Source organism: Ictalurus furcatus, chromosome 6 (assembly GCF_023375685.1).
Source record: "Ictalurus furcatus strain D&B chromosome 6, Billie_1.0, whole genome shotgun sequence".
In the NCBI taxonomy this organism is placed as follows: Eukaryota; Metazoa; Chordata; class Actinopteri; order Siluriformes; family Ictaluridae; genus Ictalurus; species Ictalurus furcatus.
In genome coordinates, this window is record NC_071260.1 from 9,835,580 (window position 1) to 9,853,177 (window position 17,598).

The 17,598-nt window shown below is 37.5% G+C and overlaps 1 protein-coding gene across 2 annotated transcripts in view; it reads left to right on the forward strand.

Moving 5' to 3' along the window:
* Window positions 1-5,469: 5,469 nt before the first annotated feature.
* The window catches only part of lypd6 (LY6/PLAUR domain containing 6), a 40,232-nt gene continuing 28,103 nt past the window's right edge, over window positions 5,470-17,598 (forward strand). For both annotated transcript variants that reach the window (XM_053626470.1, XM_053626471.1), the window contains exon 1: window positions 5,470-5,625. The gene's annotated coding sequence lies outside the window, so the exon portion shown is untranslated. The remainder of the gene's footprint in view (window positions 5,626-17,598) is intronic.

Consider the following 17,598-nt stretch of genomic DNA (forward strand, 5'->3'; position numbering starts at 1 on the left):
TATGATGCAGCTCGACGTGAACTGGTGTTACTGTTACCACCCCAACACGTCATACCTGTGGAACAGCACACCCAAAGTGTTTTATTCCTTTTAAGCCACAACAATTTGCCAACAAATCTTTTTTTTTTAATGAAAATATGACGTCATGTTTTTGTGTTTATCACTATGTTTAATTTTGTGGAATGTCTGAAAAACATCTACCAGCTATCAGACGTCCCTCATCAGCCTTTCTTTTCCTCTCAATCTTAACGGTAATAAGATAAAAATAAAACAAAATCAGCTTGTCATGTTAGTAAGACGCCCGAAAGTGCAAAGATCAAATCGTAATACCAAAAAATACTAATAAATATATCCAAACCAAGACTGAATTATGTTAAAGGTATAAAAAGAACATTAAGGAAAGATATACAGGTTATACTGTAAGAAGACAACATGGTTAGTACTATATGATTTTCTCTCTCTCTCTCTCTCTCTCTCTACTCCACAGTTCGATTCTGATCTCTCTCTTTCTTCCTGTCCTGGTCAAATTATCCTTATCTTGCCTCTCGTCCCTTCATTACGTGAAACTGGATCCTCTAGTAGGTTGTAATTGTGGAAAACGGGCCGAATTATAGATTTCAAACTTTTAAGCGATACTCAGTGGTGCGTGAAACTTCTACATGGTCCTGATGATGCTTTCATGCAGGACAGGAACTGTTAATCCAGATGTGCTTGTGGAGTGTTGTTTACTATATATTTTAGGCACAATTCAATATTTGGGTATATTATTGGCATAATTTTGTGAACCATATGGAAAATGAATTGTAAAAAAAAAAAAAAAAAATCTTACATAGATGTGAGAAGAATGCTACACATTATTGTTGTTGTTTGTTAGTAGTAGTAGTACCTCTGAATTATTAATAAAGAAGGGAATATATACAGGTTATACTGTAAGAAGACAACAGGCTTAGTGCTATATCATTATAGGCTGAAGTTCATCCTGCCTATTAATATTAAACCAGAAGATACCAAACATACTGAAAATTCTGGCACCCTGGGGAAAACCAGCACATCCTCACACCTCACATCACACACACACACATCCTTTCTGAATGCACACACATTCCACTCCGGTGCTTTGAAGTGCACATTTCAACAGTCAGGGTTATGTGCTTCTGATGGATTTATGTACTCTGTATATAAATGTGAGCAGAGTAGATTTTTCCAGTGGAAGCTTTCTAAAAATACTGTCATCGTACAACACGCTGATGACTGGGAAAATGTTGCTCATTGTTGTGGATTTGACAAAAAAAGGCTATTTATAGATATGAAGAAATGAATAGTCAAGTGTCACACCCAATTAATGGAATATTCCAATGAATGTATTTTTTTTATTTATTTATTTTTAGCATATTTAATGGGTTTAACAAAACAGATTTGCACTATATGGCTAAAAGTATATGAACACCCGATTAGCATGTGCCCTTTCCAAAACCATGGGCATTAACATGGAGTTTTTCATCCACGACAGCAAAATGCGGTTGAGAACTGTATGCCGTAAAGCTGATTTAAATAGCTTTGAAATTACATGACTATACATATTTGAAAACAGTGCAAACAAAATATTATTTTAATATGTTATGATTCACGTTTAAAACATAAACCTGCTATTTTTATTTGTTTCTTTGGTTGCATGCTGGATTGACTAGAGGTCACTGAAATTGAAGAAATGAATAGTGAAGTGGCACACCCAGTTAATGGAATATTCCAAAGAATGTATTATTTAAAGCATATTTAATGGATTTAACAAAACAGATTTACACTATATGGCTAAAAGCATGTGCCCTTTCCAAAACCATAGGTATCAACATCCTCTTGTAGTGTTCATTCAGCTACAAGAGCATTAGTGAGGTCAGGCACTGATATTGGGGTGCAGTCGGTCTTCCAGTTCATCCCAAAAGGTGTTCAGTGGGGTTGAGGTCAGGGATCTGTGCAGGTCACTGGAGTTCTTCCACTCCAAGCAAACCATGTCTTCATGGAGCTTGCTTTGTGCACAGGGGCACTGTGCTGCTGTAAAAGGTTTGGGCCTCTTAAGGGAAATTGTAATGCTACAACATACAAATACATTCTATACAAATGTGTGCTTCAAACTTTATGGCAATAGTTTGGGGAAAAACTAAATATGGGTGTGATGGTCAGGTGTCCACATACTTTTTGGTCATTCTTTCTGCATTAGTTTGACAGCTAATATTCTAACTGTAGCCTAGCAGTAGCTACTTTACTTACAGCATCACTTTCCTTGCTCTCTGTACATTCTGACAAAGGTTAAAATGTTTGTTACTAAAGATCTCTGTATGAATAATTATTTTAACCTGAATATACAAAGGAACGATTTGGTGCAAGTGAAGGCTAAACATAAATACGGAGAGTATCGTTTAACAGGATAATGGAAAATTCATGGTGTAAATGGGATTAGTGTCTGGAAGTGCCTTTGGATATACACTCGGTCCACAAGTGTATTGATGGAAGGATAACCAAACAAAAGCAGCTCTATTTCAACAAACGATGGTGGCTGGTTATGTTTTTATTCCTAGTTATAAGATACATAATAGGAACCTGCATAATACACAGTTCAGCAAATGTCTTTTAAATGACTTCTCGGCAGAGATCATCCTAAACTAAAGCTATAGCGTGAGTATTCAATGATTCAGTTATTATTGAGATATACTTGAAAATATGTTTTTAAAAAAAAAGTCTAAATCGAACATAAATCCAGCTAAAAATGGTTAATGCTCTCCCGAAGAAGCTGCCTACAAAAACCTCAGTCAATGGTGTGCACTGTTTAAGATACAAGATACACTATTTAATTCGCAGGTGAGTCACTCACGGTGAAAGAGATCTTTAAAAGTGCATTCCTAACATTTTTGCTTTAAGTATAAAAACCCACAGTCATTTTAATAGCCTAGGAAAAGTTCTGTTCGAAGGGATAACCGAGTTCTTGGGTATGCTTTCTTGAGGTGGCTAATTAAGCTACTGGTAAATTCACTTTAGATTATTGAAAGGGAGTTGAAAACTTGCAAGAGCTCCATATTTCCTTTTCTTTTGGCACATAGTTGTTTTCTTCACTCCTTTTACCTGAAAACATTGAATTATGATTAACGTCTTGCAGGTTAGCAACATTTCTGATGTTTATTATGTAAAAACATACACATGTTGAAAGGAGTCTTTAAATCAAAGCCGGTTTTCGACTGTGCCATTACAGCGATTTTTTTATGCTTACTTGTCACACTGTACAAAATCTCCCCCCAAAAAAACCCCCTCAGAATTCTGTAACAGATAACGTGATAATGCAATAACGTGCTCTTCGGGTCATATTATATGATGAAGATCATCTAATGATAGACCTACGACGAAAGAAAATGATTACGTTCTTCTAGGGTCACATCAACAGAAACTAATATTCAAAGTGAGCTTGAGGTAATAAGGATATTTTTTTCTGTACATTAGTATGTTTTGTTTATGTTTTGCTTATCACCTGCACCACGTAAGTATTTGCGGCTGTTCTGTGAGTTTCGTAAAATCCTTTGCTGTGGCTTTTAGATGATACGAGCACTAGGAGAGCTCACATTCTGAGATTTTAAGTCAAAGGATTTCGGACACGTCATCATGTGTCTTTGTCACATCATGGCGTCTAAAATCGCCGATCTCAACTCCGAAACACCAAAGAATTATTTTACGATCTGTGATTTGCATCCACGATAGCAAAATGCGGTTGAAAACTGTATGCCGTAAAAAGCCGATTTAAATAGCTTTGAAATCATACGACCATACGTATTTGAAAACATTGCACACAAAATATCATTTTAATATCATGTTATGATTTACGTTTAAAACATAAACCTGCTATTTTTATTTGTTTGTTTGTTTGCTTGCTGGATTGATTAGAGGTTACTGAAATCATTGCATTGAACTACACATGTTCACAAACCTCAGATTTGGACTAAAGGTAATATGGCAACCAAGTACTTTTTTTTGTTTGTTTACACCCTGGTGAAAACCCCCCCAAAACAAACAGAATAGAAATCCTCTTAGAATCTGTAATGGTTCTAATGCGAATTGTATTGGTTTTAATAGAAATTTTAATGGTTCCTGTGGGTCTCTACTGGTAATTTCTTGCCTTCTATCGGTGGCAAGTCATGTCTACTGGATACCATTAAGAACCAATAATAGGAATGGTTTTACTGGTTAACAGCTCATGGTTTGTAACGGCATTTCTTAATGGAAACCAATAGAATTTCTGTGATGGTTTCTCTTCTAGGGCGCATGGTGGCTTAGTGGTTAGCATGTTCGCCTCACACTTCCAGGGTCGGGGGTTCAATTCCCACTGTGGCCCTGTGTGTGCGGAGTTTGCACGTTCTCCCCGTGCTGTGGAGGTTTCCTCTCCCAGTCCAAAGACATGCATGGTAGGCTGATTGCCATGTCCAAAGTGTCTGTAGTGTATGAATGGGTGATGATGAGTGTGTGAGTGTGCCCTGCGATGGACTGGCATGCTGTCCAGGGTGCCCTGCCTTGTGCCCGATGCTCCCTGAGATAGGCTCCAGGTTCCCTGTGACCCTGAAAAGGATAAGCAGTATAGAAGATGGATGGTTTCTATTCTATTAGATTTTGCTATTTTGTTTGTTTTTCCAGCAGGGCAGTTTGATGAAAACCACCAGCAGAGGGCCATGTAATAAAATGCAACCTACACTACAGTACATTGATTGACATCCTGACTCATTTCTGGAGTGCATAGTGCTCATCATCAACAACCAGAAGTTAGATTCTTCTGAAATAAATGTGAACCTAGCTGCATCACCTGTGGCATTATCCATCCATCCATCTTCTATACCGCTTATCCTTTTCAGGGTCACGGGGAAACCTGGAGCCTATCCCAGGTATCATCGGGCACAAGGCAGGGTACACCCTGGACAGGGTGCTAATCCATCGCAGGGCACAAGCACATACACACACCCATTCATTCACTACGGACACTTTGGAAACACCAATCCACCTACCATGCATGTCTTTGGACTGGGGGAGGAAACCCCCGCAGCACTGGGAGAACATGCAAACTCTGCACACACAGGGCAACGGTGGGAATCAAACCCCCAACCCTGGAGGTGTGAGGCTAACCACTAAGCCACCGTGCACCCCCCTCTGACATCATAATCATAATAGTAATCATAATCATAATAGTGTTGTTTACATAGAAGCAAGTACAGAAACATCTCCAGTTCTGAATGAACACCTAGTCTGAGATTGTCCTTCTACCACATTCTGTCAGAGTAAATGTTAACACTAGGATTTTTGCACTCTTGTTTATTAGGATGTGGTTTCAGAAGAAGCCTATAAAAGGGAAAACTCTAGCCGTGGGCGGACGAAGACGTTTAAAAAGGTTCAGGTGCGCGTAACCGCGTAACTAGAGCGCGCACACCGGAAGCGGCGCGCAAACAAACGCGTGTGCTCGTCCACGCTGCGGACTTGTGACAGCACAAAACCCGGAGGAACAGAGAGATGGACACTGTAGTATTCTGGTGAAAAATAAACGAAGGAGACAGTTGGAGCTGTGGGTGAAGTTGATCAGGAGTGAGAGGATTTGTCATTCCGGTGAGTAGTGCTTCTCTCCAGCTCTCTGCGTCAGGGTTTGTTTTGGTTCAGTGGCTGAGGGTGTGAAAGCAAAACAAGTCAATGGGACTCGTGGAAAGTCAATAAACACGAAATGGAGAAGGTTGATGCACTGCTCTGAGCTCTGGCAAGATGTTTCTACAGTAAAATTCTCAGTCTGAGTGTTCACTCTGCTGGAAAAAAAAAAAACCCTCATAGAGAAATAGAAACCCTCATAGAGTTTGTACTGGTTATCATGGGAATTGTATTGGTTTTAATGGAAACTGTAATGGTCCCAGTAGGTCTATACTGGTAATTTGTTGCCTCCTATTGGTGGCATGCTACGTCTAGTGGATACCATTAAGGACCTATATTGGTCCAATGAAATTGTATACATTTTGTCATATATATATATATATATATATATATATATATATATATATATATATATATATAATTATATATAAAATGATATTTTGGAGCCTGTGCTGCCCAAAATGTTGAAATTAAATGTTGAATATTATTATGAAAAGGTGTAGCATTCTTATTATTTCATGTATTATTATTATTATTTAAAGTCTGTTAGATGCCTTACCATGTGCGTCACTTTCTAATATATATTTTTGCCATCCTTTATCTCATCTCCTGGGAAAGGTCAGGAATGATCCATGTGTGCTAAGTCGGAATGTGTTAAATCCATGCGATGCCGTGTATGCATGGTTCGATGTCACGGTCAGTTCACGGTTATATCATATATAGCCGTGGTCAGACTGGACCTCCGGTGCCCTTGGCGAGTACAAATAGATGGAGGTGGGTGCATGAAATTCGTACACACTAGAGAGTGTGTTTGTGTGTGCAGGCAGGTGCATGAGTCTTTGTACTTGAGAAACTCTTTGTTGGTGTGAACAGATTTGTTTTCTGAAATATTGTGAAATCAGCCTTCAAATTGCAGGAAGACGAATGTATTTTAATGTATATTTATATATAGTAACATATAAACATAGGTCTACTCTGTAGCGTACTTCATAATTTGAGACTCGAAGGTGTATTCCCACCTTGCTCCCAGTGTTCCCAGGATATAGGCTCTGGATCCATCACGATCCTTACCAGATTAAAGCATTTACTGAGGATTAATGAATGAATGAAATATACAGTCCTTTCTTTTACATCAAGTTGTTGCATTTGTGTGTGTGTGTGTGTGTGAAATCCATGACTTTTCCTTTTTTCACTATAGTAAGATATACTTTGTCTGGTGATTGTGGATCTTTTATTATTATTATTATTATTATTATTATTATTATTATTATTATTATTATTAACTAAAACAAAGCAGTAGAAAAAATAAGTCATGGACACATGTCATGGACAGTGTTCCATGTTATATTATGTGTATAATCAGTATATAGAAAATTATTATTGAATCATTCTGACTCATAGCATTATTACAGAAATACAATTAATACAATTAACACAATTAAAAATATATATATATATATATATATATATATATATATATATATATATATATATATATATATATATATATTAATCCATTTTTATATGGGCACCTTTAACGAAATTCATGCGTTAATTTGAACTCCTACTGTTTCGTCTCTTTTTATTTTAACAAGTATCAAAAATGTTATTGATTACTTTGCACTGAATTGATGAATATTGAGTTCTTTAGTAAAAATAACTGTAGATAAAAACAATTTATTGATGATATATATTATATATATATTTGATATATATTTTAGCTTTGCTTAACCCTTTTGTGCATACTGTTCACACTTACGGAGAGTGAACTTAAGCATGCTTTTTTTTTTAAAGGAAAATATAATATGCACATCACCATTACTTATTTAATATACATCATTACTGTGATTTTGGTTGCTTTCTAGACTATTTGCTAATTTGTCATATTTCTGGTAGATATCTTCCTACACAAAATCCCAAATTACATTTAAAAAATGGTAAAAAATAAAAATAAAAATATAATTGTGCCACTTTGTGCCATGCAACTGCATATGTTTTTTTTTTTTTTTCAAGAAAATTCCTAGACTTTATTCAAACATTGTGTTTATTTTTTTTAATCATTTTGGTTATCAACATTAAATATTTTACATGCAAATGCGAATTTCTGTTTATTTAGGAATTTTTTTTTAATGTTGTTTAATGTTTTATCCGTTTACCTTTTAATATACGTAATATTCACATTTATTCATATTCAATAAAAAAAGATTGTGGACATGTTTTAGGTTTTCAATAATTTATGCATGATCCACTACACACATTGTTCCCCCCCCCCCCCCCATATTATTCAATCCATATTTCCTGCATTGATTACATGAACATAATAATCTTCCTTTATACTTCATTATTTCTGGGTGATTCATTCTCATTAAAATTCTTTCCAATTTCTTATCTATCCAATGTTGCATGGATACAAAGCAAAAGTGTAATTAATTGTGATATCTTAATATCATTACACCACTATGTGATATCATTAGTAATTAACTGTAATACTGTTGCAGTAATAATACTAGCTGGCCGAGTTACTCACTGAGGCATGATCAGCTATTGTGCCGTATACCTCTAGCAGAAGTGTGTTAAGACTCGAGACTGTCATGCTGAAAGCCATGAAACGTTCATGCAGAGAGGAAATCCACAGTGCAGGACATGACGTGTAGTATGTCGAGGAACCTGCTTTTGCTTCATGTATATCCAGTGTAAATCATTTGATTGCATATGTCCGGGCAGTGATAATGTATAATAAAGTAATACAGACCCAGCTATGTAAAGAGTGACAGAAATGCATGTTTTTAGTGCAGCGTGCATACAAAAAGAATAGAATTACAGCACTATATCCAAACCTCATTCGTGATTTTGATAACAGGAAAGCAGTGAAGCAGCACAATCCCTCAAACAATGGATCCAAAGGAATATTTTAGCGATGAAAGGATCCTCGCTGGAGTAAAAGTGCATTCTGGCTTTAAGAGCACAGTAGCCCACACAAGACCTCTCATAATCAAGGAGTCCCTTGAGTCCTGTTTATCTGACGGTGCTGAGGGAGCTGAATATCACAGCAATGAGGCAGCATATAAGTTGGTTTTGTGTGTGTGTGTGTGTGTGTTTATGAGAAAAGAGTAAATGCTGGAAGATAGGGCTAGGCAATATGATGATATAATATCAAACATCGAACATTTTGAAACAGTACGATCATTAATATATTTTCATAATTACAACCTTTGATTAGAACAGATTAGATTTCACAGTTTTGTGCAGAAATATTTTTTTCTTATTTTCCGCATTAAATAATTGTAGAAGTTCAATGAAAGTATTGTGAAATAGTTGTTGTTGTTTTGTTGTTGTTGTTGCAGGAGTACTGTTTTGCTGGCAAATCTATATATTCTGACATCATATATCGCAGAAGTATCGTGCTATATATATTTTTTTTCATATTGCCAATTAACAAAACTAACACATGAAGTCATTTTGTCACTGTTTGTCATAGCAGAACCTTTTAAGCACCTTTTTTTTTCTATCTACAAGAGAGTTCCTGTTTATTAGCTTGCAGGTAATTTTGCATTTCTAACTCCACCGTTGATCCACAGTGCCGCCCGGTCTGTTCAGCCTGTGATACCCTTTTCAGTAAGACCTTGACATCTCGACATCCATGAAAGTTACAACGTTCTTTTGATGATCTATGCGGCGTCACAGTTGTTATCCGTGCGGTTGTTAATCACTTTCAGGAAGACTGAAGCAGTGATTTGACAGATCACGCTATTGTTTGATGGATTAGTCTGCTCCTGCCTGCCAGGAGATCCCGTTAGCTCGGTTTTGAGAAATGGGCTGTCGGATGTGTTTCCCGAGACCAGATTCATGCCCGTTAGCATGGATGCTTTCAATTATGGGGGCTTTTCATGGAAGGCGGCGTCACATGTTTGTGTATCAAATAACCCTAAGCGACATTACATTAGCCGCCATGATATTAGCTGCCATGATATTAGCTTTTGTGTCCTTTGTTTTCACCCAGATGGTTTTTAAGAGAGATTGCATTGGGTGTCTATGAAATGTGCTAATGACAAGATGGAGGATGCAACGAAGGCATGCATGAAGGTCATTATGAGCCGTCTGTAGTCTTCAGGCTAGGGGTGGACATTTGGTACATTTGATATCACAGTCATGTTTTTTTCTTTTTTAATCGGGATCTATGCAGAACGATAGCAGGGGCTTGACAATTTAATCAGTATTGTTGTTATGTAGTTTCCAACATGTAAGCTATTGATTATTATTGGTGCAACACATCAGTATGGCTTCTCTTTCTGTTTCTCCAATGTCAGCATGTCAACCCAGCATACTGCTCTCACTAACACTCATTTAGTGTCCTATAACTGAATAACTGGACTACAAGCTAGAAAAATTCCAAACCGATACTCTGTCCTCCATTTTGATGAAGTAACCAGTGCGGATTATAGCAAATCATGAACGAGGTATACATTTACTTTAACATTTTAGCCTGCCTTCGATTTTTAGCCGTGTGTCTACATTTTAGTCCAAATACTTGATTTGCATTTGCTGTAGTTTAACGGTGTCTCATTTCTACTGGTATACACACACCACTGCTACCAGCATGACGGTTATAAGCAAAAGAGATGCTGCAGGTGTGAGGAATGCCCTGTCCCGTGATGTTGTATTTGTGTTCTCTCAGGTGTGGAGATCACTTTCAGCATGCTGAATGTTCGTGACTCAAGTTACACGCTTTACTCTGCTTGTCATTTCTTACCTTTGGCAACCTGTGAGTGGCTGTGACCTGTTTAAGTACTTAGTCTTAGTCAACGCCTGATGCGGGCCTTTTTTTTTTTTTTTTGGGAGCGGTTGTTAGCTAGTCTTCAGTCCAGCTGTTTAATTACTATATCATATAATTAGTATAATTAGTATAGCATATCATAGTGTAATTTACTATTTAAAAAAACAAACAAACATGGCGTTTTGATGGATTTATGGCTTTCCCACTAGAGTACAGTCAAATGTATCTAATGTCTAATAGATATCTAGACTCTAATAGTTCTAAATGTATCTACTAGTTCTCGATTTCTATCTAATATTTCTTATGAAATAAATGGAAGTTTTTTAACCCTATTTCTGACATTTTTTAAATATGTTGGCAGTGCATTCTGCTTATTGTAAATGCTTGATATAAGAAAAACTATCTGGCAATACAAAAAGACTGCTTTTGAAATTACTTTAATAGAAATAGGTTTAATCTTAGATTTGTTTTATAGTAATTAATAATGAGTAGGGGGGGCACGGTGGCTTAGTGGGTTGTCTCGCATCTCTGGGGTTGGGGGTTCGAATCCTGCCTCGCCCCTGTGCGCACGGAGCTTGCGTGTTCTGCCCGTGCTTCGGGGGTTTCCTCCGGGTACTCTGGTTTCCTCCCCCAGTCCAAAGACACACGTTGTAAGTTGGTTGCGTTGCATTTCCAAATTATCTGTAGTGTGTGTGAATAGGTGTGTGATTGTGCCCTGCGATGGGTTGGCACCTCGTCCAGGGTGTCCCCCGCCTTGTGCCCCGAGTCCCCTGGGATAGGCTCCAGGCGCTCTTGTGACCCTGTGTAGGATAAGCGGTATGGAAAATGGATGGATGGAAATAACGAAAAATATTAGACAGATTTCCTTATATAGTTAATATATTTTTGTTTAGAAATCATTTTATGCAGCGTTTTTGATACAGTTGTTTGTTAAGATAGTAGTATATAGTATGAATATATCTCCATATCAGAGATACAACGGTGACCAAAATAACCATTCTGTTCAATTTGATCTCTAAATGCCAAGTCTGTTTATTACGTTTTTATATTCGTTAATTGAGAATGAAATCAAATGATTTTATGTTTATTTAAAAAAAAAATCTAATCTGAATGGATTTATAAGGTACTTTTTTTTACAAGGGAACTGTCAGAGTTGCTTTGCGTGACTCCACAGTTTCCATAAAATCAAATGCTGGTCTCAGTACAGTGGCGTAGTGGAGATGGGGGCTGGGGCTCAGCATGCACAAAAATGAATGAGCCCTATAAAAGTCACTGTGAGCACTCATCTGTCTCTCCATTAGAGCGAGTGCAGCTCAGAGCGAGCCACGTCTTCATCCGCTCTCTTTGTTCACCTCCAGCAAACTCGACACACATCTAATAACACTTTTCCCTGCAGCAGAGCGTATAAAAGTGTCCCTCGCCTTCGTACATTACTTATGATCTTTTTCAATTATTTAGTGAAGTTTGTGCTTCGCATTAGCTGCATGACTGACCTGCACAGGATCTCACTGCATGTCTGCCTGGGGATTGCAAGGTTGAAGGTTTTCCATTTGAGAGAGAGAGAGAGATCATCTCTTATCTGTTGAATACATCTTTCATTACTTTAAAGATCAGTGTTTTCGAAATAACTAACAAAAAAAAAAAACCTAGAGGGGATTTGTGCCATGCTTCCTGGTCGAGGAAAACACAGCTTTCTTACACAAAGCAGGGAGTACCGTGTCAGATTTTGATGCTAATCAGCTCCTCTTGGGCCTCATTTCAGTGTCTTGCTGAGCAGATGTATTCAATTTGTCTTTCCAAAGGCTACTCTTGCACCCTGCAGTGAACCTGCTGCCATTCTCTATTTCTATACTGTTATCATAGAGCATTTTAGCCCAACATGATTAGAGTAAATAACAGTAGCATTTTGTATTTCTGCACTTTACTTTAATGTCTTATTTAGGACAATTTGTATTTATGATACATATATAAACCTTGGAAGTGGTGTGTAAGAATAGTGTGTTGGTTATTTCTTTGTTTTTGTTTTTTCCTCCTTTTCAACGAATAGAGAATTAGCCTAATATGATCATGACTGAATCTGTGTGAATAGAAAATCATTTTTGTGGTATGGTAGTTGATGTTTAATACTTTCTTTCTTTTTTTTAACGTCCATATGCGCAGTGGTGTTCTGTAGAGTGCTTCCCAAGAGTACATTGAATTTTTTTTTTAATCCCCTGCTGAAAAAGAGCAGTGCGAATAATCCGCTTGCATCTATTCTCTATTTATCTTGAGATTTGCCTTTTAATCATTTCTTTTGTATTTTGTGTTCAACATAGTGGGTGCATAAATGTAGTTAATTAAATAATAGTGAAATGGATGCTTGAAAACGTGGACATTTAGTTTAATGTGTTTAAAACAGAACAGAAGATCCCTTCTTTACATATACTCACCATTCACTTTATTAGGAACATGTGTACATCTGCTCATCAGTGTAGTTCAATCAGCCAGTCATGTGGCAGCAACGCAGTGCAGAAAGTATAAATAATCACATCAGACATCTGATTGGACTTTGACTGTGGCATAGTTGTTGGTGCTAGACTAGCTGATCTCCTGGGATTTTCACAAAACAAACAACAACAACAACAAACAAACAAACAAAAAAACAACAACTGTCTGTAGAGTTTACACAGAATGGTGCGAAAAACATCCAGTGAGCGGAAATTCCGTGGGTGAAATCAGAAAGAATAGCCAGACTGGTTCCAGCTGACAGGAAGGCTATAGTAACTCATATAACCACTCTTTGCAAATGTGGTGAGCAGAAAAGCATGTCAGAATGCACTACATTGTGGCGGATGGGCTACAACAACAGAAGAGCACGTCGGGTTCCACTCCTGTCAGCCAAGAACAGGAATCATAGGCTACAGCGTCACTGAAATACGCTTGCTATATATATATATATATATATATATATATATATATATATATATATATATATATATAATATATAATTTTATTTATTTATTTATTTATTTATTTATTTTTTCACACCGTTTTTGTATAAACTCTAGAGACTGTTGTGAGTGAAATTCCCAGAAGATTCTGAAATACTCAAACCAGCATGTTTGGCACCAGCAAAGTCACTGAGAGCACATTTTTTTCTTTCCCCCATTGTGGTGTTTGGTGTGAACATTAAAGCGCAGTTATTATGGTTTTGAAACATACCTAATTTTGTTTTAAAGATATCATATAATAGATTTACATGCATCCAAGGTCAAAAAACACTTTAATGCGCTCATAATTTAAACTGCAGCATTACCTTTTCCCCCCAGTGTCACAAACGACTCGTTCAATGATCCGTTCTAAAAGATTCATTCTAAACTCCTCCTTTCTGAGCGCATACTCTACTCTGATTGGTCAGATGTCCCAGTATGTTGTGATGGGTCTACCGCTGTCAGCGAGTCTGGAATCACTAACGACTCGTTTCAGCTGTTCAGAATCGGTTCATTCTTTTGGGAGTCAATAACTCCGTTTGTCGTGTGCTTTGATTGTTTAAACTTTGCAGACGTTTTTACATTCACAAACAGCTATATAACACACTACATGAAAGGTAATATCTGAAAAAGCATAATAGGTGTACTTTAACAGAGGCTCTTGTCCTGTATCTGCATGATTTTAGGCATTGCACTACTGCCACATGTATGATTGTGTGTACCTATTAAAGTGGCCAGTAAATGTACATTTACTCTGTTTTCTATTATTTGTTCCTGCATGTTGGACTTATTTATTTATTTTTTTAACATTGGACATTCTGCATTGTCACAGATCAATCACGTAAGAAGTTGAGAAGAAGAGCGTTTGCTTTCCTCTCTGTGCACATCGACTGACCCAATTTCTCTTAGGTTACATGGCCAGTCTCTATAAAGAGCAACCCTTCCTGCCTAACTTTGAAGAAGGAGGCTCACATAATTGTGGTTTGAAGTTTTATGCCCCATGTCTAATTACATTTCCTGTCAGGTTCATCCTGCATCTGTTTACAGCAAGACATCTTCAGAGTTTTATCAAAGTTTCTTTTTTTTATGAATGAATGAATAAACGAACGAACGAGTTAATCTTATCTTAAGTGTAGGACTTGTTTTATGTGGTCACTGCTTCATCCAAATTCCAGTGCTTTAGGACCTGACTGCTTCGCTTTTAACAATATTGCCTCCTTTCTTTTGCATGAGACATCAGAGACATGAGAGGCATCTGTCTGGCCATGGTTTAACCTTATTTGTTATAACCATGTATATACAGTAATAAACAACTGTCCTTTGAGAAACCATATGTTCTATTCCCTCCATTCTCTGCATTTGTCCTCTGAAAAGGTTCACACCATCCCTGTCCCCCAAGACAAAAGAAAGAAGGCAAATTCTCAGCCTCTAAAATCCTAATTAGCTTGTTTTGCCTTTGCACCATGTCAGGCTTTAGAATTCAAGGGAGTCAGGTTGTGCCCCCCTTCTCAGACTGCCACTGCAGCTGCCACTGGGATACTTTATCCCCCCCCCCCTCCTCATTCTGATCCCTCATATACTCCCCACCCGCCTCCTAGACTTAAAAATTAGGCATGTTACCCACCCTTCAAAGGGATTCTCTCCCTTTCACTCAAGTGCCCTCCAGACAGATTTAACCCTTCACACATCAGTGGCAGAAGGATGACTTGACCTAATCCGGCATTAGTACATTTTTGATAAAGCGTCTAGGAGAAAGCAGCCCAACTGGTACTAATATGGTACTAAAATGGTTCAAATAATTTTGAAATCAGTTAGTGATCCAGATACAGAGTGTACAAATGTGAGGAAGATGAACCGAAAAGCAGAGCGAGGGTGGGTGGAGAATGTGGAGGCGAGAAGAACACTTTAAAAGTCAAATTAAGGCTAGAAGTACTTGTCTCTCCATCTTGCGGCCTGACCTTCTTTGATTTCTTTTCCTCACCCTCGTGGTTTTGGTTTTTTGCTCTCACAATGGTGGATAGACTGGATGGTGATCAGATTGGATTTGACTTTGAAAGGAAGACTTACTTGATGACAGTTAGTGCTTGAGCATCTGATTCATGCACTTTGTGGATAGCACTGTTTAGCTAATATGCATATTTGGTGTACTGGGGGGAAAAAAAAAAGACTAGGATAAAAAGCATTAGCGCTCCATCTACGCCTTAAAAATCTAGCCGTGTTTGGAATATGACCTGAATCCTGATCAGAACTGAGTCCTCTCATTTTATATTAACACAATAAGATCATTAAATCTTTAACTGACATGGAGCTATCTCTTTCAAACAGACTTTAATAACCATTTCATGCTTATAATAGTTTAATGCTTAATACCTAGCATAATGTATAATATTTGTATGCACTCTAGAGGATACACAAAGTTTTTTTTTTTTTTAATTGAAGCAGAGATGCTAATTTTTCATGCTACACCATAGTTTTCCATTGTGTAAACTACTTGATCTTCTTTTTTTTTTTTTCCTGGTGTGCCAAGTGCTTGAGAAGGGGATTAGGAAATTATACAGCTGAACTGTAGTACTTCAAAAGCATAGTGCTGGATCAGAGCATGTGCTCACAGGATTACAGTTAGCTGACCTGCGATTCTGATCTGAACCGACGCCTTGGGTTTTCATCTACGTGCCAGGAGGAACAGTTCAACACCATATGGCATGTGGCATGAGGATCCACTTCAGGAATGCATTGTTTTCTCTTGTAGGTCTCGCTGGTATCAGTTTAGATGCTCTCATTCAACTACACATAGTCTAAATGAATCTGTTCCATGTAATGAGTATCAGGAAATGTGGTGCTGTTCAGAAAATACAAAAGCAGGAGTGAAATGATAAAATGACTTATTGCTGAAAGTTGAATGTTTATTGGCATCTATTTGGTGTTGCTAAGCCTTTGGAAATTACTATTTGCTTAGAACTTCAAGTTAACATACACTGAAATATACTGATATTTATTTCACTGATACCTACAGTGGATCTAAAAAGTCTACACACCCCTCTTAAAATGACAGCTTTTTGTGATGTAAAAAAAAAGAAAAAATTAAACCATGATAAATCATGTTAGAACATTTTCTAGCTTTTACTGGGAAATTTTAAACTATTAATTAAAGTGGAAAACAATAAGTATAATTTTTTTTTTTTGGGGGGGGGGGGGGGGGGGGGAATAAATAAATAAAAAAAACTTCCAATACCCTGCTTGCATAAGTGTGCACACCCTTTTATAATTGGGAATATGGCAGTGTTCAGAATCAACCAATTACATTCAAAGCCCTATTAAATACTAATTAGTATACACCTGCAATTAGTTAAAGTGACTCATGAACCCCAAATATTGTACAACTGTTCCTATAGGATTTTCTTGGTCACATCCAACTGGAAAAGCTATAGGCCACAAAGAGCTTACTAAGCAGGTACCGGATCTCATTGTGTTAAAAAATATCAATCAGGAGAGGGTTACCAAAAAAATTGGTTTGGAATTGGATATACCATGGAACACTGTAAATACAATCATCAACAAGTGAAGAAAATATGGCACGACAGTGACGTTACTCAGAACATGACTTCCCTCTAAATTTGTTGAGAAGAAGAGGAGAAAACTGGTCAGGGAGGCTGCCAAGAAGCCTACAACAACATTAAAAGAATTTCTGGCAAGTACTGGGTGCTCCCTACATGTGACAATCTCCCAAATTCTTCATATTTCTATGCTATGGAATATGGTGGCAAGAAGGAAGCCTTCCATCCCCACGGTAAAGCATGGTGGTGGAAGCATCATACTTTGATTCTGCTTTTCTTCAGCTGGAACTGGGGCTTTATTCAGCATGGAGGGAATAATTAATACCTCCAAATACCAGTCAATTTTGTCACAAAACCTTAAGGCTTTTGCTAAAACAATTACAATGACGAGAAATTTCACCTTTCAGCATGACAACGACCCAAACCTCCAGATCAGCAAAGGAATGGCTTCACCAAAACAAGTTCAAGGTTTTGGAATGGCCCCAAAAGACCCCAGACCTAAATCAAATCAAAGATCTGTGGGGTGGGCCTGAAGAGGGCTGTGCACAGGATCTGCCCAGCCAATTTAACAGTTACAATGAAGAGTTCGAATGCTTTGCAAGGAAGAATGGCACAATATTGCTCAAGTCAAGATGTGCCAAAC